General features: G+C 47.2%; 1 protein-coding gene across 1 annotated transcript in view; it reads left to right on the top strand.

Moving 5' to 3' along the window:
* Positions 1–12,432: 12,432 nt before the first annotated feature.
* LOC103759378 (calcium-binding protein 1) overlaps positions 12,433–19,621 on the top strand; it is a 43,788-nt gene continuing 36,599 nt past the window's right edge. The window contains exon 1 of the mRNA XM_018081918.2: positions 12,433–12,733. The gene's annotated coding sequence lies outside the window, so the exon portion shown is untranslated. The remainder of the gene's footprint in view (positions 12,734–19,621) is intronic.

The raw sequence follows: 19,621 nt of genomic DNA, 5'->3' as shown, positions 1-19,621 counted from the left end.
TAGGGCTTTCTTGCTGATGATTCCCCCCATGCTGTCCTCCTGGCTCCTGGGTCACAGGAGGGCCTGTAAAACATTTGCTGTTCCAAGGGCTACAGGATGCAATGTTCCAGATCAGTGTTTCTGATGCAAGTGGGGATTCAAATAATATGACCATACTGTGCTTCCAGGAATAGCACTAGACTGGGGGGAATAACTGTGGGAAAACTTTGATACTCCCCTGCTCTTGCTGGGAGTGAGACACCACCACAGGCTGAGAGATGGGGTTGGTGACTGAAGCATTGTCTGGGTAATCAGTGTTTAGCATTGACATCTTGTTTGAACATGCATACAATTCACCCTACTGCCATTGTAATGGACAAGTGTTGCTTTTTATTACAATTTCCAGCCTCTCCCGCCAGCAGAAATCACTGTGGGGAACTGTGCGGGGAGTCTTCTTGCATAACACTCAGCAATCACTCAGAATTTCAGCTGCTCAACCACCATGTCTCTCTGCTGGGCTTCTTCCACAAGTTCTTGTGTCTGGGAGGCTAAACACTATTAAAATGCTCAATATCTCACCCTTCTATCCAAGCCAGATCAGCATCATCATCCAAATTAACAAAGCAGTTATTCTATGACACACAGCTCTAATAAGGACTTATAACTAATAAATGCTAAAGATCCTCATTCTCTGAAGGATTTAGAGTGTAGAATAAAGTTGATGATGTCTCTCAACATATGAGACTACTGTTGTTAGGGTGTGCTAAGCCCACTTGGTGATACCATATCTAGATTAAGTTATTTCAATTTATTATAACAGCTCCCAAGCTGTCACTTTGTCAGGCAAGGCAAAAATCTTGTTCCTGAACTTGGAAATGTGTTCTGTGTTCCTCTTCAGCATATGCCTGTCTTCGAAGACAACCTCCCATGTCCACAGCCTCCTGTGAATATTTGTTTAGAGCTATTGGTCATCATAAATGTGTCTTGTGTCATGTTTGTGAAGCTGGTGGATCTGGGGACTACAGGGTGTAACTTGTCTGTTTCATTTAATCTATCTCTTTATGCTACTTCACAACCCCAGTTCCTCTAACTTCAGGTTTTTTTCAGTATAAGTATTCTAATTCTCATTTTTTATTTTGTTAAATACATTGTCTACAGTGGAGAAGCCCTGTTTTATTAGTGTGGTTTTCTAATATGTTGCATCAGAGATTATTAACTTGCATTATAAATACTCAAAATCATGCATAAAGTATACACTGAAGTTTTAGCTGTAAATATGGTAATAGCATTTCAGGAATTATTTATCTAGTTAATATATTCTTGCATGTAATTGTATTTTTATTTTAACTTCATCAATAAACTTCAAGGTTTCAAGCCAGGGACAGTAAATTAAAGTGTTAATGAACTTTGGAACTTCATTAATAAAATGATGCAAAGTTTGTTTGGTAGCAGAGGACATTAATTTATGAACCAATAGATACCACTGACCTGAAAGCTTCAGCTAATTGTTACAGCAGTGGTACAGGCAACTCTCCTTTTACATATCTTTAGACTATAAAAAAAAATAAATCTAATTGACAGTTTGCAAAGGATCAATAAGAAGTTGAACTAATTGTGAGCAAAAAAAGAGTTCTTAAATTTCCATCTTGTCTTTCCGCTGGAAAATGTGGAGATTTTACTGCAGATGTAGCTGATTAATTAGCCTTGTCCTTTGCCACCAGAGAAGGGAAGTAGACAAATATTTGGAAAGTGTGGTTTTTAAATACTCTCGTTTCAGCTAATGTTCTGGATTGCTTCTGTGGTATTAATAATGTTTATTAATATTTTGGTTGAACATTTTCCTAAGTCACCAGTGTTCCTTCTGCAAAGGCATGAGTTGTGAATCCAGCTGGATACCCATTGGATTTACTTGCTGCAGATCAAATTATCTGATGTTAAATACATATTAGCATATGGCTGCACCAGTTTTATCAACAGGATTTGCCAAAAAATGATACATTATTTTAATAGTGGTTTCCACCACATTGTTGGGGTGAGGTTAATGGAGACTGGAAGTTATTCCTAGTGAGAAAGCAGCATGTTGTGTTCTTCCTGCCACTTGTTGTGTCTTTTAGTTGGTGACTCTGAGACCAATAAGCCTTTCCTTCACTGGAAAGTCTCAGAGAGATGGCTGGTGTCTTTCAGCAGGAAAAACAGCATCGAGCTTTTCTCAGCACTCTGTGTTGTACCAACCTTCCTAGTGTGCTGCCATTTGCTCAAGTCTAGCGCCTGCTGTGCCTTTGGCACCATAAACAATGCTCTCAGCCACTACCCTTAATTGTTTTTCTGGATCCTATTTACTCATATATCTACTCTCTATAATCCTTTAATGGTGACAAGCTTATCAGTGTAATCTCTGCATTTTACCTGGATATCCCTTGCTCTCTGTGTTTTATTTTTTTAATTGCACACAGGACTGTGTCTAGCATGGTCCTCGTGTGCCATTGTCCAATTTAATAAATGTTTCATTTCCTTTCAAGCTGACAGTGTATTCATTTCCCACTGCAACACTGAGCTTTCCCTCATGAACAGTTCACTGGAGGTGGCACTGCAATGGTATTGTCTGTGTCGTGCAAGCTCTGCTGCTGCTTGCAAAATGTGCAAAGCTGACCCAGGACATTTCTCACATCTTCTTCCATATGCCAAGTATTTTCTCGGTCCATCCTGCTTGTCATAGAGCACATGTGATTCTCCATGGTTTGATCTTTGAGCTAAATGTGCTTATATCTCTCAGAATCTCTTGTACGGTGCATTTTGTGTTTTCATTGTGTTTAGATCTGACTAGCACTTAATTCTGGACTGGATGATTGCCAGGGGTTGGTTCTTTGACCTTCCATCAGCCTTGAAAATTTTGAGGGAAAACCAATTCCCTATTAAGAGGACAGACCTTAATCTGAATTTTCTTTAAAAATCTCAGGAGAGACATTCCTTAGTAAGCTTTGAAAAGGTCAGAATCAGCCAGCCACATGCATTTCTTCAGGTCCACTTTCCTTTTTTTTTTTTGTATTTGCCTAAAGAACATAAATATTTACATTTTATTTTTATGTGAAGTGCAATATCTCATAATGCATACGGATTTCTAAGGAGTTTTCACTGCCAGAATTCACTGAAACCTCTTAAACATTTCAAATGCATCAAAATTGAGTATTAAGGAAAATAAAGCTTTTGATTGTCTTCCTTTTTACTGGCATACAGGGTTTTTAGATAAACACGGATTTCTAGCACGTACACATGCAATTTATATTTTCCCAATTGCCTTCTGTATTTCCAGACTTTCAGTTCTTCTGGGCATCTTGGTAGCTTCTTCTTTTCTACTGAAGTTACACTCCTTGGCATCTTTTTATTCCTGATACCATATGGCACTCTTTAATCCCTCTGCACCCAAACTGCCTTCAAAGTTATTCCTTATTAATGACGCATTTCCAGCTGTCTCTGCTTAACCCAGTGAAGGCTTTTGCCTCGTCCCTGTTCCTGAGCCGGGGCAACTGCACAGTTACAGTAGCCAGGGCTGTGGCTTGGGAGGGAACACACTCCAGGCACAGTCCCTGCAGCAGATGGCACAGTCTGGGAATGGCACATGGGCAAGGGGAGTGAGTCCCCAGGTTTTTCCAAGAGGAGGAGACCTTGTAAGTAAGAAGTATATTCAAAATGCAGCCAATACTATTTGCGTGATGACAGCGTATGACAAACTGAAGTTTCTGTAGAACACAATGGAACTATTGGAGCAATTGCTCCCATGGGAATCCCATCACAGGGAAATGACCCGGGCACTCGAAGGAAATACCCTTTAGGGCACTTCCTTGAGAGATTGTTTTTGGAAGAAAAAAAATCAATCTCCGGAAAATAAATCTAATAAAGCCCAGTTGGTTTGCGTGGCATTGAGCCCTGTAAAGATCCGTGCTAATGCCTCTTGTCAGGTGCTCTGGTGGAAGGAGCCGACATTGCCGCTGAATGACAAAAGCACCGTGTGAGTTCTGTTCTCACACGCTCTTCCCAGGAAAGCCGGGACAGCCGCAGGGGGGTAAACGAGCAGATGCTTTTTCCCTGGTGTGGGGACACCTGCTGTAAAAGGCACACTGCTGAGCCTGAGAGTCTCTAGCTGCACCCCTAGAATTTTTCTTTTGCTGCTATGGATTGCAGTCTCTGCATGAGTTGTTGCTGCTATTATTATTACTGCTACTATTGTTATATTACATTGTTAATAATATTATTGTTAATTAATATTATGTGATGCTGAAGTTCTGTTCCCCTTCCTCCAAGATGCTGTTTCTGCCACAGCCTTTTCTGCCTTTGATCACAGCCAAGAAAATGGCTTTGACATTGTATGTATTCCCCTAGCCCACTGCAAAGTCCTAATCCTTCTAATAGCTGGAGGTTTTCAGTTTAAGTCTTTTATTAATATTCAATCTTAATTGTAAAGCACTTCAGTGATATCCAAAAGCCTGTCTTACATAACAGTCTTATCCACATTTGAGTCCTTCAGAGCTGGAGTGTCAGGAGAAACCTCTGTTTGATCTGCCTAGTCTGTCATTAGTCCTCCCGCCTTTAATGCACAAACCCATTAGAAATTAACAATTCCTTTCAAATGTCTAAGCTCAGTCAATGTATATTTTTAAATATTTGATATTATTAGAAAGAGTATGACTTGCTGTCATGTTCTTATTTAAGTGGTGTCATGAGCACAGTCTCTATACAGTCTTCTGGGAGCCTTGTTTGCAGCTCTAAATCATCTGAAAAGTGAAAGAAGCCGTAGGAAATTGAGGTAATTAAGGTATTTCATAAAGTGCCAGTGTTGATAAGATCTTACTATGCATGAGGTTTTTGTCAGCTGGGTAAATAGATGAGAGCACCTGGAAACTGGGAACTACTCCTTTCCTCAAGGTGGATATCCCAGAAAGTCACTGGAAAGGAAGAAAGGAGAGGCGTTCTTCCTAATCAATAATAACCCTTTTTGAAATATGGCTCTTAAGATTTTAATTCATTGCAGATGATCACTCCTTTTCCTCTTACACTGATTCATCTATTTCAAGCAGTTGCCAGCTCTTCCCAATTTTTATTTATTTTGGTGAAGACTAGGAGTGAACCTTCAAACTAACAAACTGGCATGTTTAGAATGAACCTTCATGTTTACTTGTCTTAAGGAGAATTTTTTCAGGGGATTGATTCAGCTCAGATACATATTGTTCAGACTGAACAAAGACCAAAGTGTAAACTGAGAGCCTTCGCAATCAACTAGTGCAGGAAAAACACAATTTTAATACAGTTTGATGTTATTAATAAGCAGATAAAGGAGAGATGTGAACTTGGGCTTCAGGCAGCAAATATAAACATCTCCTGAAATCCCACCTCAAAAGACAAGGGACATAACAGCATGTGTCCACAGTTTGCATTTAGAAATCACATCCAAAAGCACATTTCTGTTTCCTCCAGCTTCGGCACATGCTGTGTTAAACGATTTTTATAAGCTCACAACACTTTCCCCTTTGTATCTGAACAGAAGTTCTTAAATCCTAAGACCTGAGAACCCCTTTGGGAAGCAGGTGTTACTGTCTGTGCTTCACATGGAAGGAACTAAGGCATAGGGCAGTAAAGCTGAAATCCCTGTAGGAACTCTTCACTGGGGGGGAGATATCAGAAGTTATCATTTGTGATTCAAACAAAATCACAGGCAGTCGGGGTGGTCATTAACTCGCCTTTGACACCAGTTCCCTGCTCACACACCAGTGTATGCTGCCTGCCCAAACACTGCAAAGCTGATCTTTGTACTGCACAGGATAGAAGTAAATATGAAATAGAAATGCTTCGCTAGATGTTTACTGGGGTTCCTTGGAAATTACTAAAAACTTGCATTATTCAATATCACTTGATAATTGTACTAATGAGATGGTGTGAGATCCTCTACCAAAGCGTAACACCCCTTTGAAATGAGGCATACAAGCATTTTACAACTAACTTATTTGTACAACTGACAAATTACTTCATCTGAACTTGAAAGGTAATTTAGGCAGTGTTACTACCTAAGTTGTAACTTTGTTCAGGACATCAGGTCTTTTATTAAATTCTTGGGAAAAAACCTAATTAGATCTCCAAGATGAGGAATTCTCAGTGCCTTTTTCTAGTTTCTTGTGCCAATGGCACTGGTAGCAGCATCTTGCCCCTCTCTCCCTGTGAACCTGCTGGCTCAGCAGGGAGGTGGGCATGTTTGCACAGGAGCTGCTTCAGCTGCTGCTTGAACAAGGTGTCCTTCCTCCACTGGCATCCCAGGGCTGTAATTTTTCGTCCAAAAGGGACTACTGGCTGCTGATGGAAACCTGACCATTTTTTGTAACTCATACAGCTTCCTTTCTGGTTACAAGCCATATGTGCAAACCCTGTCTCTCCCTGGAGCTGTGTTCTACCAGAGCTGTGCTGGTTATGTACCAGTATCAGTGTTCATTAAATAAAATATTTGAGAGAGAGCAGCTCTATGGAGAGAGAACAACTGCCCTGGAGATAATGAGTGATTCACTCCAGCTGATCCCAAATGAATTTCAACTCACTGTAGTTGTTTCATACTCTTGCCCGTTGTATAACTGAGTTTATGTTGTATAACTGAGTTTATGTTGTATAACTGAGTTGCTTCATGACAGTAGCTCATATTTTAGTTGGTGGCAGTGAAAGGGTCAAAGGATGAAAGCAGCAGCTACTTTTATTCTGATTTCCCAAGTGCATCAACGGTGACAGAATAAAATATGAGGGCTGATGTATGATAATCTTGATACACCTCAATACTCCTCCCATTGGAAAATAACCCTCTCCCAAAATAAATACAAGAGGTTTTCTTTGCCAGGAGACTGGCTAGAAATCAGGCTGCCAGGCAGTGAGCAAGCAATAACAATTTATTTAGCCTTGTCCCCAAACCACTTCCAAACCAAACTGGCCTTCAGTGCTGCTCTCTTTCCCTTCCATTCCCTGAACTAATTCTTTAGGCAGTTGATAAATAATCCTTTTTTTTTTTTTTTTAAACTAGCAAAGATTAAATGTTCTCAGTCAGAAAAAAAAAATGCAGGCTTTTTACCTGATAATCAGGGATCCTTTTTAATGCAGCTGAAGAGTCCACCTGTCTCTCTGAAAAGCAGCCATAACCCTGTGGTCCAGATCACATTTCAGAAAGAGATGACTCTATCACATATGCAGTTTATTGTGCTTGTAAAACATCTGCAGGGGCTTGTGAAAAGCTTTGGTCTTACAAAGGAGAGTTCAGGTCATCTGAAAGTGGAAAATTGTGAAGTGATTTAATTTTCTCCCTTGTATATTAATTAGTGATTTCAATGTAAGCCAAAGACAAGCTGACCAACTGAGCGGTCCTTTGCTATTTACTGTTTGGCACATTTTCATTTTATGCCTCAAGACTGTGTCAAATGGAGAGAAAGATGACTGTCACTGTTAAAACCACATCAGTTTTGCTTCAGTGATTTTCAGAGGTTTGGGGTTTTTTCCCCTAGAACCTGTACTCAGACCTCCCCTTTAACGTTCTTCCTGCCTGCCTTGTGGTTCACCTCCACTTGCACAGCAGTGCCTTCTACAGAGATGTGACTGTGAAGTTGATTGGAGTTTGGCAACAGAGATGTCTGATATGAAAGGGGTGACATTTGCCAGCCGTGGGCTCTACAACTGCAAAGCTGAGCCAGCTGTATCAGCTTAATTAATTGCATTCTTAGCTGTGTGAACCGAGACTGAGACTCAGAAGGGGTGTGTGGGAAGGAGGCAGGGCGAGGAGTAATTCCAGGAAAATTATTTACTTTTGTTACATGCCTGGAGAAGGGAAGGTTGGGTCTCTTCATAGGAGTCTGGCTGAAGTTAGGCCACACGTGGTTGCTGAGGGAGCTCAGTCCTATCTGTACCACTGAGAGCAGAGTTTCTGTTATATCTTGTTTCATGTTATTTGGTTTAACAAGCTAAGAAAGGGTTGGGGCATCATCTCTGCTCTGACTGGCCCCTCATGTGCCAACAACTTGGAGCTGTAGAGTCAAGCCCAGGTCTGTGCCCTCACAGAGCATCACAGTGAAAGAGTTTGTCACTTCCCTTTGGAAACAATTCCCTTCCTCCACACTGATGATGGCACTTACCTGTTTTTCCCTCTGCCATCTTCGCTGGCACAGCCTGGCCCTCTGGCCAGTCCTGTGTATGTACATTATAATGTGTAGGGAGCTTCACCCTTGTCCTTACACATTTCTTCTCCCCCTTACCACTCTGTCATCTGGCTTCTCCACAACTGTGTTTTTCCTGTCATTCATCCATTTCTCTCATGGACTGTTGTTTTTGTTCTACTGCCCTTCATCCTCCTTTCCCATTCCTGTAGGCTTATTACAGGATCACACTGCAGTCTTTCCACCTTCAATGCTATTTGACCATTGAAAACAGTGACTTCCAATCCATCTGCCACGTCCTGACAGATACAAAGGGAAGTTCTCTGTTTGCAATCAGGATGGAAGTAACCAGGGTGGATTTGAGCACAGGGATTACAGCTGGAACAATAATGCCTTTGTAATACTGTCAGGATTATTCCTCTCCTGTGGAGTAAAACTTGAAGAGCAATACCAAGTCTTCAAATAAACAGTCTTTCCAGCTGTCAGTGCTTTTGCTTCCTCTGGAGGAGACACACGCCTGTCCAAATACAATATGCTAGAAGACCAACACTTGGCATCTATATGACTATTGAAACATGATGTGTTTCTGAAACCCTTTAAAAGCAATGGAGAAATAGTACAGGAAAAGGCCATAAATGAGGGCTAGGCAGTCCATCCTGTGCTACAGGACAGATTCCTGATTGGTTTCCTGATTCTCAGCCCAGTCCAGCCTTGACTTTCATTTGCTTTGGCAAATTGTTTGTATGGTATTATACCTGCCCAAGATGATTATGTCCTTGCAAATACAGGTGAGAGAAATAATAAAGACTAAGAAACTAGTACCAAGAGAACTGCTGCAAAACATCAGAGACACTTTGTGCCTCCCTATCAACAGCTTACTGGAGACTTTTTATTTTATGAGCATTTCACTCTCAAACTCCTTTTCAAGGCCATTAAACTGAAATGGAAATACAGTCTCCTGAGTTCAGTGCAGGCAATTCAGCCTCTGTTTGTTTGAACAGTATTCCCATTTTTGTCAAAAATTTCCTCTACACAAGTGAAGCCAAAAAGAATTGACCAAACCCTTCTCCCGAAAACACTCATGCATTTGCTCCTGGGCATGCTTTTTGATAAGCACTCTTTTGGAAAGCCACGATTTTACACTTGCAGGCAGTGCCGTGTTTGTCATTGCACACTGGAATTGGATCTACCTTCCCCCGCCAGCCTCAGGCTACTCACTTGCTCCAGAATCCCCCAGGTTCAGGGAGGGAAATGCAGCTCCCCTCTGGCTTGGCCTCGGACTGAATCACACGGGTAGTTTAACTCAGCTCTGTCTCAGGAAGCAGCGAGCGTGCACGTTACATAATATAATCTTCGTGTCTTGAGGATTCAGGCCTGTCCTCTTTTGTGCTGCCAGATGGAAGAGGAGCCACGCTCTCTCTGGAGAGATGTCCCTGCACATCTCGCTGCTCAGCCGTGCTGGAATTATGTGCTTCTCTCTGCAGCCGGGCACTGTCGTTCCCTGGCATTTGGCTCCAGAATAGCTCTTTAGTATGCAGTGGGTGCCACGCAGCCACTGTGATCCCAAGACTAATTTGTCTAGAAAAAGACATACACGAAGAACCTCCAAAAGGAATCCGTAAGAAGGATATAATCCAGATTCTCTGAACAGCATGAGTTTGTTCCCAGCTGAAACCCAGATACAGGTGTTGTGGACAGCCAGGTTTCTGCTTTGTGCTCTCCCTCTGTCCCACTACACAGTTCTTTCAGCTGCTGCTGCTGTTTTGTTGCTCGGTTCTGTAACATGGCCCCTGCCTGCCCTGTTATTACCTCTGTTAGTCAAGCCGTTTCGTGCCCTGATCCCTGACGTGCTCTCCAAAGTGATGAATCACACCTGCACTAGTGAGTCCCTTCTCACTAATGAGGCATATGCTCCAAATTCTGCAGCGCTCAGTTGACTGAGGCATGGAGCTACAACCCACCTGTAGACAGCAGTGTCACTACAGTCCTCAGGAATAGCTCAAAAGACCCCAAGGAGGGTGAGGGCAGTGTTAGTCAGACTAGACAAGAATCTTATCTGTGTGGACTTCCTCACAGCAATGCCTTGTCAGCACCAGCTGCAACTCCAAAATCAGCAGCTCCTCTACAAGCAATGTTACATCCTGATGGAATTAACTTCCCAAGAGAGAGAGCTATTGGGAACTGTTCATTTCAGCCTCCTGCTACCTCTGAGCTTCCTGGCAGAAGGACCAATGTAGGAGCCACGGCTCCAGCAAGCAGGTGCAGTAGGGAAAGCCAGGGCTTGTGTTCATCCAGCCATGAGTAGTGATTCTGCATTGCTAATATCAAACAGGAGCAGTCTGTTCTAAAGTAAAAAACAGCCCACAACAAACCCCCAAAAGGTACCTTGGCTATAATAAGGAGCTGAAATGACACTGCAGGTTTGAATGGAAAATTGGTGCTTGACAAACGTCCCTGCCATGAACCCCTTCAACAGCCCATTTAGCCACCACGACAGCTGCTGCCAAGCTCCAAAGCAGGGAAGGGGCAAAGGGGCCATTCTCTTCTCCTCTCTGTCATCCTGAGGGTGGATGGAGGGCACCTTGTGCAGGAATTGCTGCACATCTGGTGCTGATAGCACAGGTGAGGGGACAGAGCACACCGAGCCAGGGCCGCAGCACAACTCTCTTTCCATGGCAGCTTTGCCCTGACCAGCAACGTGACTGTAGTGGTGGGGGCACAGCAGCACTGGCTGCAATGGGACCCCAGGCTGAAGAGAAGTTGCACTTGGGTTGTTGCAGAGAAGACTGTCATTGCATAGTAACTGCTGTGCATGTGCCAGCAAGAGCAGAGCGAGCATGAGTAAGCTTATTATGTGATAATCACACCTTCATCTTTCTGGGTAGATAAACTGCTGAGGTATCCAAGTCTGGCAGTGAGGCACAATAACTGTCTGAGGATGAGCAAGAAGCAACCGAGTCCTTTCCTCATTGGAAACATATGTCTGATTTGATGCCATTATCTTTTTCTGGTTTTAAACAGAACATTGTTATTGAACCACATGGTGCCACTTAATTACCTGTGTTTGATTACAAAGATGTTAAATAACCAGCTTTTTAGGTACAAGCTCCTTCAATTTTATATCCTTTTATGATGTGCCCTAACAAAGCCTCTGTGTCCATTTCAAAGGCTGGGTCAAAACTTCCCCTGTGGGCTATGTCAGGCAGGCAGTGGCCGAGTGCCCAACCTCCTCTTCTGAACTTTGGGAAATCTGCATCGAGTTTGAATCCTTTCAGTTGTAGTGATAAGACCTACAAGTGCTGACCTATAGGGCCAGTGTCACCGCGGTCCCGTGTCGGTAGGCTGAGCATCCAGGTGGAGCAGTCGGGTGGGCCACGACCCCCGCAGCGTGCTGGCCACCGGTGCCGGCGCAGAGGAACCACCCGAGGGGCACACCTGGGGCAGGTGGGGCACCCCGCGGGGCAGGTGCTCCCCTCCCCGGCTCTGCCCCGGGAGCTGCGGGAGCCTCGGGGGTCAGGCCTCCCACACCGTCGCCCCCGGGACGCCGCCCCAACCTCCCCGTCCGCGCCGCCGCCGGGGGCTATGGTCCCGCGGCTCCGCCGCCGCCGCCCCCCCTCCCCGCCGTCCCGGGGCCGCCGGCCCTGCCCGCCCCGCTGCTGGGGAGCGCGCCCGCCGCCACCCGCCCCCCTCGGCGGCGCCGCTTCGCCTGCGGCGCTCCCCGGCCCGAGCCGGCCCCGGCGGGGGGAGGCCCGGCTCACCTGGAGAGGCGGCGGGCGGCGCGGGGGAGCCCCGGCGGAAGGGGGGGACGGTGCCCGCCAGCCCCCGCCGGAGCGCCCCTGCCGCGGCCTTTGTCTGCCGCTGTTCACATGGGCCGCGGTGCGGGATTTAAGCGGGTCTCCGCAGGACATGCCGTGAGCGGCGCGCCGCAGCGTGCCCGCAGCGGCAGCCGCTCCGCCCGCCAGGGGGATGCGGCTCTAGCGGCGCCGCGATGAGCGGCTCCTCCATGGCGAAGAGCGGTCCCGCACTTCGCTCTGCTGAAGGCGGCGGGGAGCCGCGCGGTCAGCGGCGCGGCCAACGCCAGCCCCCGCGGCGCCGCGTCGGACGGCAAGACAGGGGGCAGACGGGGAGGCGAGGCGAGCAGGAGCGCTCCCGGGGAGCCCAGTGCCCGCAGGGCCGCTCTGCCACCGGGCGCCCGGGAGGACGGAGCGAGGGGCGCAGGGAAGCTGTCACATGGACGGGGGGAGAGCCAGCCCGAGCCGGCGGAAGGAGGTCCAAGGAGAGGCAGTGGCAAGGAACCGGTGCGGACACCCAGGCAGCACCACCACCTCCCGCCGCACGCCAGCCACGGGCACCCCCAGGACCAGCATCAGCTCTCAGACAGGGATGGGGAGGAGGCAGAGGAGGACTTTTTCTTCAGTCACAAGCAGAGGTCCAGCAGAGAGTCCCTGAAGCTCTCGGAAGGCGCTTCACCTCTGTCCAAATCCAGCAGCAAGTGCTCCACCAAGTCCAGCGGCAGCGATCGGTCGGAGGAAGCAGATCCCCTCATCCAGCAGCTGCACCCCATGCTCAGCTCGGTCTTTGGCCAGGTAAGGGGCAAAGTGCCCCTCGCCCCCCACTCCTCCCTCTCTCTCCCCCACTGCCTTCCCTCCGCGCCCCCCTCCTCCTGCGGCTCACGGACCTTCGGCTCCTCGCCCCGGAGCCCTGCGCACCCCCGGCGCAGCCCGCAGCTGTAAAATGCACTGCTTTCCTGGCCGCCCCTGCCGAACTTGTCCGGCGCTGCGGCACGGCCGGGGCGCTGCGGGGGCCGGCCCGAGGAGGGCTCCGCGCGGGACGGGCTCGGGTCGGAGCCCCCGGAGCCCGCCCGCCCCGCCGGGCGCTGCGGAGGGCGCTCTCGGTGGTGCTGACGGGGGAAGTGCCGGAGCTTTGCCGGTCGCCGGGGGAAGTTGTGGCTCTGCCTGCCGAGGGTGAGAGTCAGAGAAGCGGATTTTTAAAATCTATTTACTTATTAGATTCCATCTCTCTGGCTCCCCGCCTTGCTTTGCTGTATTTGTTTACATCTCCTTATGGTACATTTCTGTACAATCAGCATATGAATCATTTCTGATGGCAGAAGCTGTCAGGAGAAGGTAGTGGGGAGAACGACAAAAAAAAAAAAATCCTGACCCAATTCTGAAGCCTTCCCAGTCACTATGTTAGGATGGAACAGATGCTTTCGGTGTTTGCAAGCTCTTTTGGTATAAAGCTGTTGCTTTTAGCTGCTTTTGGTAGTGAAATTACCCAACAGGGTTACCCTCTAAAAATGAAAAGGCAGAGGGAGACTGGCTTGAAATTTTCTTTTAGAGACATTTAGGGATGCTACTGGGAGATGTAATCTCCAGGAAGATTAATGTAACTGCAATCTCCCAGAAGCACAATTATGGGCATAAGCCAGTAGCCTGGGCGGGTAAGTTCCAGCCCTGGAAGTGATCAAATAAACAAGAATTATGATTTCTGGGGTCTATTATCATTAAGTCCTTTTTTTTTTCTAATGTAGGTTTGGGAGGCTTTGCAGGGAGTCCATTCAAACTGAGATTATGGAGAGAACTAGAAAATTTTTTATGTTTGGTTGGAAGGAGATGATACACCCGTATGTTTAATCTGGGAGTGTTGTCTTCTTCTGTTCATCTTGACTTCTCTAGATAAAAATCAAAGCACATCTGTTCTCCTCAACAGTTTTCCATCCTCACTGACAGTCTGCTGTTTATGAATGTTATGGTTGTGTTTAACTCAGAACGAGTATTACCCTCCCTGTGCCAACGGTGCACCAGAAGTCTCGATTAAAATCTTGTAGCAGCAATAAGGAAGAGCCTGCTCAGCAGATTGGTGTTCAACCAGGTTACACAAAGTAGTATTGCAGCATCAGGCTTTGAAATCGGTGGACTTGGTTCTGACTTGTGCTGTGTCTGTAGTTCTGAGGGAAGTGAAGATGTATCTGAGAACAGATTTTAAGTCTGTGGAGCTGTATGTCCTCAAAGTGTTGGACATACAAACAAATCCATGCCAGGGCTTCCACTCACGGAAACCTCTCTGGTTCTGGACTCAACCCTTACCTGAACAGTATCTTTATTTTAACTGCTCTGCTGCTTGCATTCCAGCGTCAGAAGACATGTCTGTAAACTTAGCAAAATTTAACTGTGGTGTTGAACAATGCCCTTTACAGAAGTGAGACAGATACAATTCTAGTTTTCATTTTTGTGCTGGGTACCTTGCACCAGTACTTACACACACCAGCGCCTTTCTTTTAGAGTGTGATGTTATTTATTCCCATTTCTTTCTGTATTAATCTCTCACTTGCTTTCTTTGAAGTAACGATGAGTGAATGACCATTTGATGGAGATTTTAGGACTGACTTTTGGGAGTAGGGTCTAGTAGATCCGCCTTTACAGAGGACTTGTGGATACAAGCTGGGGAACTATAATTTAGGATGCACAAAGAGCTGGTTACAGGAAGAGGTATGTGAAGCTTTTTTATTTTTCTGTAGTGATATCAAAATCCTGGGGCGAATAAAGGCCCAAGGAGACGATGTATGGAAATTCTGTCATGGAATGGAATTATATAAATTTTGTTTCTGTGAATGAAGAAACAAATGTGTAAAAATATGCATGAAGCTTTGAGACAGGCAAGGACTTACACCTTCAGGAGCCCAAGCTGCAGCCTGGGCTGAGGCAGGATCACAGGCACAGAAGTGTCCAGGGTTGCAGTCTGAGGCTGCAGGTGCTGTAAGACCAGTCTGCTCCACGTTGGAATTAGAAGACAGCAACAGCTCGGCAGATAATTTATTTAATACAAGAACTTCTCTCCAGCCCACACAGCCCACTGTGAAACAGTTAAAACAGCAATTTTGCAGTACATAGGAGAGGAGCACAGTGATGCATATCTGCAGCAGCAGAGCACTGTGGTCCAGCAGCACCAGTATATCTCATCCCAGCTCTACAGATGTGGAACATGATCCCCCTGTTCCACAGTGGTGCAGGGATGTGGTCACGGGTGCAAACACTACAGTGGTACAGTCAGATACGCAGAAAAGATTGCAGCGATGGCTTCACGGAGATGTCATTGTTGCAGTAACAGCAAAAAGGAGCAGTTTGGGACTACAGGGTTGTGTCTGAGGGAGACAGATTTGTAGCTGTGCAGAAAAAAAGACAGAGTGAAGGCAGAAGCGCCGTGTTTATATAACCAGCACAGCAATAGAGTGCACTGTGGGTGTGTACTCCAGGAGAATGCTAAGATACTGCCAGGATACAGGATGCAGTGATATTTTATTAATTAGGCTTATGCTATATTGGTGCAGTGATGCTCTAATGTAATTAAGCAATAATACTCTTCCAGGATATTTTACCATTTTGCAAATGAGTGGTACATGAATTAACAAAAGTAGGGTAGTGTAATGATGTATTAAGTATAAGCCAGGATGTCATCTCAGTGTAATGACATGTTTGCACGCTGGCTCAGGCGGCAGTTGCAGGAAAGCACTGTGCTGTGGAGTTTATAACCGGGTTAACATGCAGTGCCTGCAGCTCCCAGTGCCTGGAGAACACGGCACTGACGATGCGGTGGTGTGGTAACGCAATCCCGGGGCAGAGCAGAGATGTGATATTGGTGCCATGCGGCAGGAGTTTGGCAGTGCACAGGTGTGATAACTGTGCAGTGCTGTAGCCTGACAGAAGAGTTTAGCAGTCTACTGATGTAGTAATACAATATTGCAGACGGGAGCCATTCTGTACAGCAGTGATTGCTTCTGGTGTGATATTAGCGAAGGGCTGCGCGGATCTGACAGCACCATCCCGCTGTACCAGAAGGCAGCGAGTGAGGTGTTACCACTATGCCGCAGTTTTGGAAGCACGGCTGTGACTTAGCAGGAGAACAACGCCACGCACCTGGTGACAGAGTGCACTGTGAGTATGGGCTGGCTGTATGTGGGACAGTGGGACAGCAGTGTTTTAAAGTAGCCCTGCAGTGACAGGAGCTCAGTGCAGTGCGAGAGCAGTGCAGTGACTCACGGGTGTAGTTGGCAAGGGATGTATGTGTGATAATGCAGCAAAGTGGGAAAGTGGTGAGGAAGGGGAGCGTGGGGAGGATGTTTCATATAATTTTGGCCTGATAGCAGGATAGTGTTGGATTGGCCAAGTGATAAAGGAGTGTTGTGGAGCACAAAGGAGCATGCTATCACCCCTGCAGAGCAGAACATCTTGAGGGTCCTGTAGTGTCTGTAGCGTGGCTATGGATCACAGTTTAGCAACAGTGCAGTATCGAGCAGTCGCTGTCCATAACAGCAGAGGAGCAGTGATCCCTCGCAGCTGGGGTGGCAGTGAGGTGGCAGCCTGGCAGCAGAACACTTTGTTATTGTACGACCCTAGCAACAGCAGCACAGAGAACGGGACAGCAGGGACCGCAGTGCAAGTTTTGTGGCGTTCCCGGGGCAGCAGCGATGTGGCCGCAGCGCCCACGGTGCAGCAGCAGCCTGGCCCCGGGCTCACCGCACGGCGCTGTGCCGGGACTGCGGCACAGAGACCCTCCGGTTCTCCTTGCCTCATCCCTCCTCTGCCACACCACCGGCTTAGCTGGCACCTTTAAGAAGAGCTTTCTCCGGGCCTTTGCTATGCAATATTAATTTGTAAGTGATCCTGCTGTGTGAGACCTGAACATTTTCAGAGCCGTTTAACTTTCACACCCTGCCTGACTGTTAAATTTTTCAGTGAAGTGATTCCCCAACAGTTTTCTATCAATTGCCTCTGTACCATGCCTGGTAGCATGGGGATCAAAGGGGTCAAACAATGGTGTAGAGAATAATGAAATATTTACAGAGTTCTGCTATTAGCACCATGGCCAAAGGGGCTTTTGTATTTCTATTTGTACAGGGAGTTTAAAGCCTCTCCTGTGTGCACCATCTCCCATTCCTGCTTTAATGTCAGCGTCCACATTACCATTAAAATAGGGAAAGAATCTTTCTGCATTTCCTGTAAAATTTTCCTTTTCTTGTCCTGCTACATCTTCCTTTACTCTTGAGCTTTAGTTCTTCCTAACTGGCTGTAACTGGGATGACAGAAGCGTCCCCGTTTTGGGACAGGAGGTGTCCCCAAGCTGCCTGGGTGGAAAGCAGGTATCAAGAACGTTCTCCTCTAACCAGCCAGGAGCAGGTAGGGGAAAAGCGCCTTGTCCAGCCTCTCACCCTTCTGGTCTCCTCATCTGCAGGATGGCCTTGTTCCCTCCCATGGCTTCGGCTTCAGCTGATTCTAACGAGAGTTTTGCCCAAGAGCAGTCACTGCATCAGGACTTCTCTTGGAGCTCCACCCATGGAAAGCCGGAGAGTCCCGGCCAGCCCCGCCGAGGGAGAGTGGCTCCATGGCTCAGTAATGGAAGTTTTCAGCTGCCCCTGTGTATTAGCAAGGGGAGGCTGCAGCGTGTTGGGCAGTGCTGGAGCGGTGACACCAGCGATGGAAACTCTCGTGTGGGGATGGCAAGGTGAAGGTGAAAGGTCTGAATTTGCAGGTGCTCGTGTGCTGTTTTATACCTGTAAGGCAGGTGAAGCAGTGGCGTGTCAGGGCTCATGGCAAACTGAGACAACCTCTAACAGCTGCTCGTTTACACTGTTAAATCAGTACAGTAATGTGGGGTGAACAGATTTCTGGCTCAGCATGACCGACCGCCGTAGTGATGCTGGTCCCGTGGCGCAGTCTTGGCTCGCTGGTATGGAGCGTGGGTGCACGGGTTAGGAGGCAAAAAAAACCCGGAGAAACGCCGTATCCTGCCCCGACTTTCCCCCCGTGTTTCATGGCACCTCTGAAGGCTTGTACCGGCCGCAAAAGGGTCCCTGAAGGGAGAGGGAAGGGTGTCCCCGGGGCCGCAGGGCACACTCCCGTGGCCTGGCTGCCCGCCGGGGCCCCTCGGTGCGCCGCTCTCTGCCGCGGGGGCTCCGGGCTCGCGGACTCCGGGACAGCGGCGGCCGCGCCCGGGCTGCGGCCGGCCCGGGGCGCCCCCGCGCGCCCGTCCGGCCCGTCCCGGGCCCGCTCCCGCCCCGCTCCCGGGAGTTCAGAGCCGGGAGAGTCCCGTGCTTGCCGTGATGTAGGTGGCCAGGTGGCGTGTCACACGGAGTCCGGGTACCTGCGCGGGGCTCGTGCGGCCTCCGCGCCTCCATCCCTGCATGAGCTGCCACAACCCATGTCCGTGCATGCAGCCTGACATAAAAAGCCTTCGTATACGTGTCTTGTCTATGTACACACAGCCTACTCGTGCAGCCTCTGCTAAATCTCCTGTGTGGCTATACAACCACCTCTGTACACGCTTATGCACCCCTGTGCTTAAAGCATCGACCGGCGTATGCGCACACCCCTGCTGCTGACACCCGCCACACCTTCCAAGGTATGTCTCCTGTTTTCTGTATGTAACGAACTTGGACACAGAGAAACATTGTTCCACTCGAGCACATCCACTCGGCTCCTCCCGTTCGCAGCTTGGAGGAAAATTTATCACATTTATTGCTTGTAAAGAGCTTGAGGGATGTGAGCCAGACGTACAGAATCACTGAGGGGCAATGGATAAGCCTCCTGCCTGCAGCGGGTCTGCCAGCAAACATTAATCTTTGTCAGTGATTTACTTTTTAAACAAATCTGTTTTACAAGGCTATAGAAAGACATCAAAATAAAACCAAACTAAGAGAACATTCATTAAATATTCTGTTCATGAAATATACAGCAGCATGATCTAATGCACTGAAATACACAAACCTTCTGGTTAGATTCAGCTTATCTTTGGAGAGGAAAGAAGCTTTCAATGATAAATTAATCATCATGTAAATCAGTTCACTGTCCATTCCATCAACCTTTGGCACTTTGATTTTTGTTTTGTGCAATACTGGGTGTCATCACAGTGTCAGGGAAGTTTAGCTTTAGCTTTAGTGGCTGGGCTGCAGGTTTGTCAGCTGAATTAGCTGTGGTTCTTTGTAGCATCCCAGCTTCAGTAACTGTTTTTCCCCGATGAGTCCATGAGTGGTATTGATTTCCAATAACAAGCAGCTATATGGTGTGCATCCAGTAAAAGACGCCTAGCTAACTTTGGGCTCCCTTTCAATAATCCTCTGACATTCCTCTGACCTTAGAGAGCAACAGCAGTGCCAATGAACTTGAGTAATCCTCCAATTTCAATCAAATGCCTTGCTTAAGGATAAAGACAAAAGCCTGTTCTAGCTTGTATGGTCATATTTACTTTTCTAGTACCTTCTGCACCAGCGTAAGACCATGAACTCAACATTCTCCATGAATGAAATCGTTAGCAATATTCTAATATTTCTTCCACCCATTCCTCCCCTAATGTACTTTGCATCTTGCAACCATCTTTGGAAAGAATACACAGCATTGCTTCATCCCACACAGACAAAAGACATTCTCTGTTCTTGGAAGGAAACAGGCAACCGTGTAACATTGTGGAGCATCATGTCA

This window comes from Manacus vitellinus, unplaced genomic scaffold (genome assembly GCF_001715985.3).
Source record: "Manacus vitellinus isolate BGI_N305 unplaced genomic scaffold, ASM171598v3 scaffold_58_pilon, whole genome shotgun sequence".
NCBI classification, from domain to species: Eukaryota; Metazoa; Chordata; class Aves; order Passeriformes; family Pipridae; genus Manacus; species Manacus vitellinus.
Note: the sequence above shows the minus strand (reverse complement) of the source record. Positions and strands in the feature narration are given on the sequence as shown.